We start from the raw sequence: 12,865 nt of genomic DNA on the forward strand, positions 1-12,865 counted from the left end.
CGGACGGGATGTGGAGGGTGGGTTGTAGGGGGAAGTGGGTGGCAGAGCCACATGGAGCTTTCATGACCTTTCTGAGCCCAACGCCTTCCCAACACATCAAAATATTCACCAACCCAGAAGCTTTTAGGTTTTATTGCAGGTTCCTTATGTAGGCACAATTGATTAAATCATTGACCACAAGTGATGGAACTCAGTCTCCAGCCCCTCTCCCCTCGGAGGTCGTGGGGTGCCCCTGAGAATTCCAGCCCTTTTACCCTGGCTTGGTCTTTCTGGCCCTTGGGCCCCCATCCTGAAGAAGTCTACCCCTCCCCGATGAGCCATCTCATGAACATACAAAAAAGAGTCAATTTTGAAAGTTTTAGGAGCTCTATGCCAGAAACTGGGGACAAAGTCCAAATATTAATTTCCTATTATACCATAAACCTGTACTTTTTTCGACCTTGCTTTTTGGCTTAATATATCTAGGAGATGAGTTTACCATGCTCTATTCAACGGGTACCCATTGATGGACACTTGGATCACTTTCAGTATTTTGTCATGACAAGGGTCACCCCAGTAAATAAGGCCACAGCTCCCCTGCACTCACTCCTCCTGGAAGGGAGACTGCTGTGTGAAGGAGTACATGCTTCTGTGGTTTTCGTAGATGTTCTCATGTTTGAGGAATCTATCATTACCATCCCCACCTCCGGATAAGTAGTCTACCTGAGGCTCAGAAAGGAGAAGTCATTTCCCCCAAAGTGACATAGCCAATGAGGACGTAGGAAGGACACAGCTTCTTCAGGGACAAGGTGGGGACTAGAGTGGAAAATGCTGTTGGGGACAAGCGAGATCAAGGGGGTTTAGGAGTCGGGACGTTAGGGAAACAGCAAGTGGGATGAGGTCTGGAATGGAAGGCAGTGGGAGCTGTTGGGGGTTTTTGACAACTCTCCCCTGCCTCGTCATGTTCCTGGAGGTGACTGACTCCTTTCTGGAATTTTGAGAACATTGGGAAGCGCAGTGGGAACCATTAACAACAGACTATGTCTGTCCCCTTGTTCTTACTGTTGGAGCTACTTCTTTCCACGTGGGCTAATTGGTGGTTGAGGACAGGAGCCATTTGCAGAAGTGCTAGCCCCCCCCCCATCTCATAAAAATAGCTCTTGCATCTTTTCACCAAGATGAGAATCTTTTCCTCATTGAGAATGCAAAACATGAGGTCTGTATCCATGCATGCCAGGCATTTTGGGGGTGTCTGTAAAAACTTAACCCCACCCCCAGATTAGACCTTCTGTGGCACAGTTGATGCCACATGACCCCACAGCTCTGCCATATCTGATTGGGCCAGGGCTGGGCACTGAACAAGCCGTCCGCCAGGAGCTCAGAAGTGCAATGGCATGAGGGAGGTGGTCAGATGTCGGGGGTGAAGGACCTCAGAAAGAGGCTCCCTCTTCTGCCTTCTACATAGAGTGCTGAAGAAAGGTGGGCTCTAGAGACAGAGGAGTAGGGAAGCTACGCTCCTGGGAGAGCATATCAGCACAGAGCCCGGTTCTTGGTGATGCTTCTTGCGAGGACTGGCTGTACTTCATGCATGGATTTCATGCAACCATACATTTTCCTTTCCCTTTAATCCCTCCAGTTCCTGAAGCTCACGTAATGGGGTAAGAATTCTACTGTGGGTACCCTCTTCTAACTTAGCAACCAGAATCCAGTAATCACCAGCTCTTATTGCCTCAAGTCCAAGGGAAAAGGGAGAGCTCTGTGTCTGGTCTCCTGCACCAAATCCTGGCTCCGTTGTGATTGTGCCAACCTGGGTCACGTCTCCGCCCCCCAACCAATCACCGGGCCAGGACCATACAGCCCAGGATGGGCCTGGGCTCGGACACTTACCAGGCTCTTGGACCGAAGGAAGTTTGGATGGTCTTCCCAGAAGTAGGGAAAATGGGTGACAGGCAGTAAAACCCACAAGGGCGTATTCAGGTGCCTAGTTGTTCAAGGCTGTTGATTAAGACATCATGCCTGTCTTGAATTAAGTGAATTAAGTGCTTCTTCCAAGTGAAACCATGCTTTTCATCAGTTTCCAGCCCGCCAATATGAAATGCATCTTGACAGGCTTGTTCAGAGACTTCTTTCCAAGCACACATCTCTCCAGCATTTGTCACTTGAGAAGGTCCCATGACATCTTTATTTCTCTTCATGCCCCATGGCCCAAGCAACAGCCTAGTGTTGTAAGTAGGGGAAAGAGATCATTCGAAGGGAAAATCTGCGTTCCTTTAAGAAGGGTGTTAGATGAGGCTGCCTCCCATGTTGCAACACAGCTACACGTCTGAGGCCAATGAGTGGGAAACTCACTATGGGATGCCTGGGAAAACTTTGCCCACAGCCATATCCCCGTCGTACCCAGGGGCAGAGCATCCAGAGTTTCAAAGTTGAACCTGTGATATCTTAAGTATTCATGCACTTAGGTGCTTAGATCAAGAACCGGGAGAACCCTTTTCCTACTAATTAATTGACTAGCCTTGGGATCAAGGAGCCCTAATTACAGCTATAGGTTAGAGATCGGGAAACACCACTATACATTAGAATTGCATGGAATCTTCTCCAGAGTTAATTCGGTAACTAATGCTGGCTCAGGCATTTTAAATGTGACCCTGGCTTAGAAACGGGGTAGGATAAGTTCTAAGGGGGTTTTCCTTTTCTCTTGGTTTATATAAATATGAAGCATTAAAACAAACAAACAAACAAGCAAACACCCCCATTTCCTAAGAACCTACTATTTACCAGGCCCCTTCTCCCTCTACACCTCCCATGAGCCAAGCCTTCCCCAAGGCCCACTTGTCCTCAGCCCCTGTCCCCGCTTCTGCCTCCCAAAGGCCCTAGGGAGCTGGCCTACGTGGGTTCCTCCTCAGAGCGGGTAGAACGAGAAGCCAGAGGCGGAGGCGGAGGTCAAGGTTGGAGACCTCACAGTTAATTCGTAAATAGCTTGTCTTGGACATAACTTTGTCATTTTTGCTTAGTGCTCGTTCCTCCCTTTGCCTCCCTCATGAGGGTGGAGTAAATACCTACTCAGTACTTAGCCAAGCACTTAGCCCTTGGGTGCATTCCGCGAACATTCGTCCAGTAAATGAAGACAGAATGAGCACCACAGGGTCCTTGCCTTGATGGTCTTGCAGGCTACTGGACAAGCAAGCACACAGACCGTTACTGGCCCAGGGGTTCGGTGACAAGGGGGCACTGTGGGAGCAAAGGGGAACAGGGTCCGCTCTTCGGGACAGGACAGAAGAGAAGCCTGTCAGGGGTGGGGCCCCTCCACCGCTCCAGTGAGTCACCACAGTGGCCTGTCTCGACTCAGGCCAGGGCTACCTGCACCCTGAGGGAAGCCCAGCCTTGCCAGGCCTCGCCGTGCCCACCCGAACGTGGGGATGCTCTCCCGAGCCGTTTGCCGGCCCCCGCAGGCTGGGCCGCTGTGGTCTCAGAGGCCTTGGGTGACACAACACACGGAGTGCATGCTTATCCCGGGCCAGGCCACTCTGCGGGGCTGTGAGTTTCTGAGAGCGTAATTATTTTTCTTTAGAAACTGATGTGGAATGTGGCTCAGTCAAAGTGGAAGAGATAATTTGAATTTTCTTATGATTTTTAAAAAAGGTTGGAGTTTATTAAGAAGAAATCCTTCATTTGGCTTGGTTGTGTTAAATTTTACATCACTCGCGTGATTACGTATTAATAGAGTAGGGTTACAGTTGACTAGTTGACGTAATGCTAGTTTTGAAGGCACTTAACGAAGTATTTGTCATTTTATTTTGTAAGTTTTTGTTTGTATTTCGGAGCCAACAGACAATTTTTTCAACCCTCAGATATCACCCCCTTGAAAGGTTCCGGAGCCACAGCCCTGGCTTTCTGTAGGGTTCCTTACCAACATGGGTCCAGTATTGCCTACGTTCCGATGATGGGTCTTGAGAGACAAAGCGGCACGCTGGACGGTTTTGTTCGTCCTGGGCAGATAGCCGTTGCTTTGTAGCAGACCATCTCAAAATTTGATGGCTTAAAAAAAACCAGCCATTTGTTCTTTCCCACAAGTCTGAGGATCCTCCGTGGGGTTCCAGTGCCCTGGGCCAGGTGCGGCTGATGTCAGCAGCCAGCTGGGGGTTGGCTCGGGACCGGTTGGTCTGGCGTGGCCTCGGCTGGGGTCACTGGGCTCTGCGGCACGTGATGCCTTGTCTCCCAGCAGGCTAGCCTGGGCCCATTCTCACGGCCGAGCAGGAAAACGGGGTGGGGGGCTGAGGGGACAGGCATGCGGGGCTCCGGACTCAGGCGCCTCCACACCCTGCTGATCAAGGCAAAGGCAGTCCAGAACCAGGGGCGCAGCGACCCAGGCAGTGACTGTGAAATCACACCACAAAGGGCATGGTTGTCGAGGAGGCGGAGGATTGGAGTTACGGTTTGGTATTTATCACAGCTGAACAGCAAATCTGTCATTTGTGCTTCTTATTTCAAGGAAATATTTAGCCCTAGCATGAAACGAGACTTCGTGACACCCAAATTCTGTCTGTGCGATCCGGTGCAAATCTATGTCGCCTCAACCTTCTGTCAAAGAACAAAGATGCAAAATGCACACTTGCTGCGATGCTCTTTCCCAGCCTTGGGCTGTGGGGCATCCATAGGAGTTTCATCAGAGGCGGTGATTGCGTGGGCTGTGAGGTCTGTAACTCTGCTCTTGTCTGAGGGCTGTCTGCCTTTGAGCAAGCAAATTAACCCCTGCGTCCTAGGTGCTTTGTAGGCTGGAGATGGCAGCATGAGCTGCTCACAGGGTCACAAGGACTCGGGGAGATCATACGTGTCAAAGGCTTGGCGTTGCTGCAGGACGCATTGAATGTGCTCCGTAAGCGTTAGCTGCCATTGATGTTCTTATTGGCTCCCCAGAGCCCAGCACCCGGTCAGCACCCAGTCTGTGTTCAGGAAAGTCTGGTGACTGAATGAGTTGATGATGTGAGACCAGCTTTTCTGAGAGCAGAGAAATGGGGAGCACATGAGGGAGGGGAAATAAGGACATAGGGCCAGGCCCTTGGGGTCTCTTTAGGAACCAAATGGCTTCCTGATCCCCTGTCCCAAGACCAAGGCCTGGGCTATGACATAACCAAAAGGTGACCAGCCCGAGACTACTGAAGGATGGGAAGAAGGCTTTTTCTAAGAAATTTGAGCTCTTCCTTTTCTCTGTTAGAACGGTAAAACCACGATGACGGCAAAGGGCAACAGAATATCATTGGAGAGGTCCCAAGTGCCTTGGGCTGGGTGTGGATGAGGGTCTGGATGGAGGCCCTCCTCTGACGGACTTGGCCAGAAGGCAGATTGCTGCTGGGGGGCGGGGAGGGCATGCATTGGTGGGAGAGGATTAGAATGTTCTCAGGGGAAAGGACTATGAGCGGATCCTCTATAGACACTGGTCACATTTGAAATGGGACACTTTGGCTCAGGAGGAACCTTCTGGGCATGGGAATTCCTGAGCCCAGATGGTGGGAAAATCCTCTGAAAACTTTGGGATTTGGGTCTGTGCAGCTGGGCGGCAGCTGTGGGCCCAGGTGGTACCACCTGCTCCGGGCAGCGCATTTTCCCACCCTCGTTGGGGAGGCCCGATCTCTCTCACTGCAGAGCTGCAGGGAACATGGAGAAAGCAGAGAGACGCTATTTGTTGGAAGGATCTAGGAGATGGGCGTCCAGCCCAGAAGCCTCCCGGAAGCTTGGGGTTCGTTACCAAGAAGGCCTAGAGCAGTAAAATCTGCACCGTTTTCCCTGAGGCCTCCAGTAAGCCATCCTCTGATGTCACATTCCCTGCACCTGCAGAGCTGTGTGGTCAACGTGGGTAATGGGACTCCATAAATTCAGAGGTTATAATTGTTCTGACAGGCTATGGATTGGATCTCTTCGAATTATCTATGAAAAAGCAAATTAAGGGCATAATCCTGATTGCATGGGACATACCTAACCTACTGACAGAAACAAACTCCTTGATCTTTCAGAGCATCTGTTACTAGGTCATAAATTAATAGGGTAATGGCCACTGGCTCTCTTTTAGGCCCCCCAGAATGCTGGCGGGTGACATGGTCTCGCTTCTTATGCTTGAAGTCACCCACAGAAGCATTTCAAGTAGCTAATTAAAACTGTTTCCTTTAGGATGCACATGGACTACTTTGGGCTCACAATGACGCCCCGAAGGAGTCGAGGGCCTAGGTCTGCAGTCAGGTGGCTTGGGGCCCAGCCCCAGCTCTGCCACTTGCTTCCCTGGTCAGTTCCTTAATCTCTCTGAGCCTCAGTTTTCCCAACTGTAAAATGGGGATGATAAAAGTACCCACGACCCCCTGCCGACGGTCTGAGCCCACATGCCAGGTATATGAGCAGACCACCTTGGACGTGGGTCCTCCAGGCCCGAGGGCGGCAGCCGGGGGTCTGCATCCTGACCACGGCTCTGAAAGTGCCGGAACCACCCAGCTGCCACCACTGTGTTCCTGTCTCACAGACACTTTTAAGATAAGTGTTTATTGTTGTGAGTAAGATCAGCCTGAAAATAACAGTACCAACCTCTGGGGTTATTCTGAGGACGGACTGAGTTAATGCGGGGACAGCTATAAGCTCAGCATCTAGTCAGTGCTGCCGAGTGGGGGAGACAACCATTCTTGTGTTGCGTTGCCAGATTTAGGATGTAAAAATGCAGGAAACCCTGTTCCATTTGAATTTCAGATAAACAATAAATAAAATTTTAGCGGAACCAAGTCCCCTGCAATGGTTGGGACACACTGTGTTGAAAATGACTCGTTGTTTATATGAAATTCAAATTGAACTGCGTGTCCTCTATTTTATCTTGTAATCCTAGATCGAGGGGATTTACTTCCTCAGATTCCAACCGATGTCTGTCTCTGGTGTGGTTTATCCTTTTATTCCCTAATTGAAAAAAAACAAATACAGCAGTTTCTGAGTACTAAAACTTATTTTGGCATTTACCAAACCTGGCAACAATACAGAAGAATTGTCATTCTCTTCGTACCCCGGGAAAAGTGTAAGCTGGAATGATCACTTATGTAAACAGTTTGTCAAAATGATTGAAGAACTTGAAAATGTTCATACCTCAAACTTTGATTACAAAAGTGCTCATCACAGTGTTACCCAAAATAGCAAAATAGCTGGGGGGGGGGGAACCCTATTGCTCAAATAATACTAATAATATGAAAATTTCCCCTAAGTTTCCAGCAAGAAGTAAGACATACTCTGATGGCTGTCGGTAAAGGTTTTGGTGGAGTGACAAATAAGGAACAAAAACGTAGCCTCCTGGTTTGGCTACGGTTGGCTGGGGAACAGATGCTCTGGAGGCGACTGTTCACGTGCAGGGGACATCTCTGTGCCCATGAACGCAGTGGCTCGCAGCTCAGCCCCAGACCGGCAGCTCTGATTCCTTGACCAAGGGCCCAAAGCTCTGTGAAACTGGAAATCAGAGGGTTCGATTGAAGTCGCAGGAAACACACAGAATTCAGACAAAATCCTTCTCACAGCAGGACGTGTCGGGAATACCATCTTGGCCAAAGGCATGTCTGGGGTGGCCCATAAGGGTCCAAAAATGCTTAGGGTCAGCCTGGTGGCCGGGCACCAGGAGAAGTCTGGTGTCTCCTTCTGGCTCATTCTCTGTCTGCAAAGATAGCCTTATGCGTTTGCTGAAGCGCTAGAGGGGGGCATGGTGGCTTGGCCAAGCGCCAGCTGGACTCCACCACCCGGTATTTGGGAACACGTGGGTTGTTGATTTCCTGCGACATCTAGGAGCATGATTGACACCCACAGACCTTGGTTGGGGGCCGAGTCTCCGGAGGGGCTTCCTGGAGGACATGGTGCGGGAGGGTTGGTGGGGTCCCCTCTGCTACCTTCCCATTGCAGGGTGGACTTCAGCCCGCGGGGAGAAGAGGCGAGAACCGGAAGGAGCTGCCTTCGCACAAGGTGGCGGAGAGCGCGCTCATGCTGCGCAGCCTTGGGGCCCTGAGGCCCCTTCCCTTCCTCGGCGGCAAGCCCAGGGCAGCTTCAGGCCGCCTTATCCACGAGACACGGAAGCCCAGGGCTTGGGCCCACAGCACTTCCCGCGTCTGCAAAAACGTTGTGACTTCTCATAAAATCAGAAGAAAAATGAATATTGTAATAATAATGGATATCTAATAACATGACGTTCGTCTTTATAACAGCACAGTTGTGAAATACACTTTCGAAAGCTTTTTATGGAGGAAGGGGACCAGGAAGGCAGGGGTGCCTCGCGGCTTTCTCTGCAGACTCGTTTTTTTTTTTTTTAAAGATTTTATTTATTTATTTGAGAGAGAATGAGAAAGAGAGAGAGAGAGAGAGAGCACATGAGAGGGGGGAGGGTCAGAGGGAGAAGCAGACTCCCCGCCGAGCAGGGAGCCCGATGCGGGACTCGATCCCGGGACTCCAGGATCATGACCTGAGCCGAAGGCAGTCGCTTAACCGACTGAGCCACCCAGGTGCCCCCAGACTCGTTTTCTTGTGGAGTTCCGGAGGAAGGGGGAGGGCCAGCGTCCAGCCAGAGGACGTGAGTGAGCCTGGAGACTCCCAGAAACTCTACGTGTGCGGGTGGGTTAACCCACTGGCATTGGAAGCTGGGGGTCCGGGACGCAGCCCCCGAGATGCCGGAGCATCTCTGCCAGTGACGTCTGGGAGGCCCGAGCACAACGGGCTGGAAGCTTGGCCCGCTCCTCCAGGTGACTGTGGCAAGTTCTTTGACACTCTCTGCCTTAGTTTCCCCATCTGTGAAGTAAGGATAGTAAGGACACTTTCTCATGGGACAGCTGTGAGGATGAGGTGAGGCCTGTAAGTGCTCAGAGGAGTGCATGCTGGGCACAAGGAAGGGACAGAGGGGGAGCAGGGGAGGTCTGTGTCTGCCATCTCTGTGTTGGCTAAGAAAAAGGCCAAACCCCTTCACTGTGCCGCGGCCCCACCCCGGTCTAAGTCCCCTCGGGGCCATTCTCAGCCTTGGCCGGGATGTGATCCAGCTCAAGAAGGACTCTGGGTTATTGGTACGTGCACTAGGCCAGACTGGGGGTCCCGAGTGCTCCTCTTTGTGGAGAACCACGTTGAAGGAATGGCGAAGAGGCGGGGGCCGAACTTGGGGGGTCCCCTGTGTCAGCAGGGCATCTGCAGCCAGCACAGCGAGGCTGGGGGTGTCTGCCGGGGGCGGCTGGGGAGGCAGGTCCCGGTGAATCTTCACATTCAACAGCTGCGAGGACACCCAAGCCGGAAGTGGAAATAATTGTTCAGAACCTGGGGGCCGGGGCTCTGGGTTCAGCTGCGGGGCTGGCCCCCACTTTCTGGAATCTGATCCTATGGGGATAGGCATCCAGGGAAGTCACCTGCAGGCGGTCAGGGCTCTAAGAGACAGGAGCTCGGGGTGTCAGCCCTTCCAGAGACGGCGGTGAGGGACGGCCACTAAGTCTATAGCCCAGAGCTGGATGGCTGGGGTGCAAATCGGGGCTCGCCGCTCAATGGCTCTGTGACTCGGGGCAACCCCTCTGTGCCCCGGGTTCCTCATCTCTGGTTGCCGTGGGAGTGAGATGAGATCATACGTCTGAGTGTTTGGAAAACTGGTACAAACTCCCTGTTGCTATACTGTTCTGCCCAGTGTTGGGGAAGTCACCAGGAGGGCTTCCTGGAGAAGGGAGCCTTTGAGTGAGGCCTCAAGGGATAAAAAGGCATGCCCAGAAGGTGTGGTCCTCTGGGGAAGGGACTTCCGGACCGAGGGAGGGACAGGGGTATGAGAGCAGATGGTGGGCTGTGGACCGGGGTGGAGGCCCCCGAGGCCGGGATACGTCTGCGTGCAGGGGAGTGAACGTGTGTGCGTATGCACACTTGTGCGTGCACGAGCATGTGAGAGTGTGCGTCTGTGTGGGTGTGCAGGTTTGCTGAGTGCAGTGGGCACCTGGGCCCCGGAGAATAGCAGGGAACAGAGGGATAAGGGACTGCGGTTGTGCAGGGCCGTGGGAGGACAGGTGGGGCCTCCCCAGTAGGCGCGGGGGAGCCATGACTGGGTTTGAAGCAACAGGGAGGGACAATGAGGGTCCCACTTTAGAGAGGGCGCTTGGGTCCCCCGCCAGGGGTGCAAGGTGGTGGGGAGGGTCAGACAGGGCTGGAGACCGTGAGCACCGGAACAGGAGCCCAGCCAGACAAGAGGCACCTGAGGCTGGAGGGAGCTGCTGGCCCAGCTGGGTCATCGCTGCGCTGCCAGCGTGCTCCCAGGACGATTGTCTCCAGAAGAGATTTAAGGCTGGCGGAGTCTCTCACCCCATCCTGTCCCTCGTCGGGGGGAGCTCAGCCGCCCCTGAGCTTGGGCCCACGTGGAATAGGATTCTGTCCCAGAAAGCTCAGGAGCCCCTGGGCTTGGCTGAGCGGCTGGGGAGCCCTGATTTCCTTTGCCAAAGAAAGCACCCCACCCCCAGCAGCTGTGGGGACAGCAGGCTGCCATGTGACAGGCTGGCTGTGGTTTGGGGAGGTGCCTGGCACCCTGTCGTGTGTGTCCTCTCATCTGGGCCCAGCCACGCCCCGACAGATGGATGCTCTGTGGAGAAAGGAAATGAGAACAAGGCGCTCTCGGAGGCGGCTGGCGGCGGCTGGCGGTGGGTCTCAGGGAGGCGGCTGGCGGCGGCGACATCCCCTTGGCTCTGGCGGGGCGCGGGCTGTTTGTGACACAGACCTTGAGGATGGAGGTCGGTGTCTACCGAGGGCCAAGGTCTCAGCTGCGCTCCCCCTGAATTCTCACTGCGCTCCCGGGGACCGTTCTTACTCCCACCTGCGGAAAGGCAGGGAAGGGGTTCAAGCGGAACTTGAACTTTGGACCTTGGAGCCCACGGTCGTAGCCTCTCCACCACTTCCAGCCCAGGGTTTCCCAACCTCAGCACCACTGACGTTTTGCACTAGATCCTTCTCCCTGGTGGGGCTGTCCCGGGCCTTATCAGGTATTTAGCCATTCCCGGTGGTGACAACCAAAGATGTGTCCAGACCTCACCGGACGTGCAAAGTTGATCCCAGGGGATCCCGCAGCTCCATTTTAGGGAGGGGGCCCCCTTCCCTCCAAGCCAACCCCAGCGCTGCCTGTGTCTGTGGTCTGAGCCGCTGAAATGAGCTCAGGCCTTGTCGCTTGCTGCGTGGTGATGTGGCTTGGTCAGGCGGCAGGACAAGATCTCCCAGAAATCAACACTTCCACACACCTTTCTGATCTGTATCTTCACTAACAGAGCCCGTATTGGCCTTGGGCGGGGGGGGAGCATGTACACAAGCCTTCGGCGCCTTCAGGTGCCACTTTATCAAGCCACAGGCCACCCTCAGGTCAAACTGGCTAAGGTTGGGTCTTCGGCAAAATCCCAGGGCTCTTGAGTCCCCTGCATGGTGTGGGCAAGAGTGTGAGCGTGAGGAGGGGTTCCCAGACCCAGCCGGCAGAGGTCAGAATCACAGCTGCCTCTCTGGAGGGTCATGAGGAGCTGAGGCCAAGACATGAAGTTCATGCACTCTTGGATCCAGCAGATCATCATGGGAAGCAGGCCCCAGAGTGCAGGTGTATCTGCTGAGGGCTGTTCATCCCAGAGGTTGTGAAGACTGAAAAACCCAGAGCCACAGCAAGCTCCCTGGCAGCAGCAACCCCCAAGACCACCCCGGCCCTGGCCACCTTTAGAAACAACAAGTATGTGAATATCCAGGGATGTGGTTTTCTCAAAAGAACGGAGGAAGCAGACACACCACGTGAAGATGGGGGCAGAGACCAAGGGACATGGCTCTGAGCCAGGGGTCCCCAAGGGTCATCAGCAGCCCAGGGGGGCCCAGAGACCAAAGGGGAGGACCTGGACTCTGGGTGAGTGGAGGGCTGCTGGAGGGCCGAGAGCAGGGGGTTGACATCACGAGATCTGTGCTTCAGGAAGACTGAAGGGTGGGGAACAGACTGTTGGGAGGAAGGGGCGAGGCGGTCCATTAAGGGATCAGAGCCTGCAGATTTGATGAGGAGGCAAGAGAACCAGGCCTGCAATCGGCCCGGAACCAGAGGCACACTGTAAGGGACAGAGAGGGTGCAGGGACGGCTCTGGGGCAGGAACAGTTGGATCAGAATCACTGCTGGAGTGAGTGAATCCAGCTGTTTCCAGGCTCTGTAGCCCTCTGCTTGAGACCCATCCACAGGGAGGGAGGGTCTGCTTTTCGGCCAGGGGAGCTCAGGACTCTGGATTCACAGTCTGACCTGATGGTGTGTGAGGCTGGGAAACGGGGAATCTCCCCAACAGGATGATGTGAGGAGCAGCCGATGGATGCTGAACAGCCAGAATACAGAGAAGCTAAGCCAGTGGCCACTACAGTAAGCAGATGATGGACTGATTGCAAAAAGCTCTACGACTCTTAGCCCTCCCTGTGTCTGTAGGATTAGGAACATGTTTGTGGCTTGTCCCATAAAGACATTGGCTTCCCTGTCTCTTGACTCTGGGCTGGACTCTGGCTTGCTTTGCTCAACCGAATGGGCACAACCAGTGGTGTATCAGCCTGGAGGCCCAGGTCTCCAGAGGCCTCGTGTGATTCTGCTCTCTCTTGGAGCCTGCCCAGCTGCCATTAGAATAAGCCTGGAGTAGCCCATGGGGGATGAGAAACCCCATGTGGGAGAGACCAGTTACCCAGCCAAGGCCATGCTAGGCCAGCTGACAGCCCACCAACCCCAAACACGTGAGAGTGCCCAGGCTGGACCAGTGGAGCTACCCACCTGACTGCCACTGCCCGTGGGTTGAGTGAGTCCGCTGAGTCTAGAACACCTACTGGCTGATCCGTAGACTCGTGAACAATAATAAGCATTTATTATTTCAAGCCATTGACTTTTGGGCTT

This window comes from Mirounga angustirostris, unplaced genomic scaffold, assembly GCF_029215605.1.
Source record: "Mirounga angustirostris isolate CCGP_5_RB_7025 unplaced genomic scaffold, mMirAng1.0.hap1 SCAF_10, whole genome shotgun sequence".
In the NCBI taxonomy this organism is placed as follows: Eukaryota; Metazoa; Chordata; class Mammalia; order Carnivora; family Phocidae; genus Mirounga; species Mirounga angustirostris.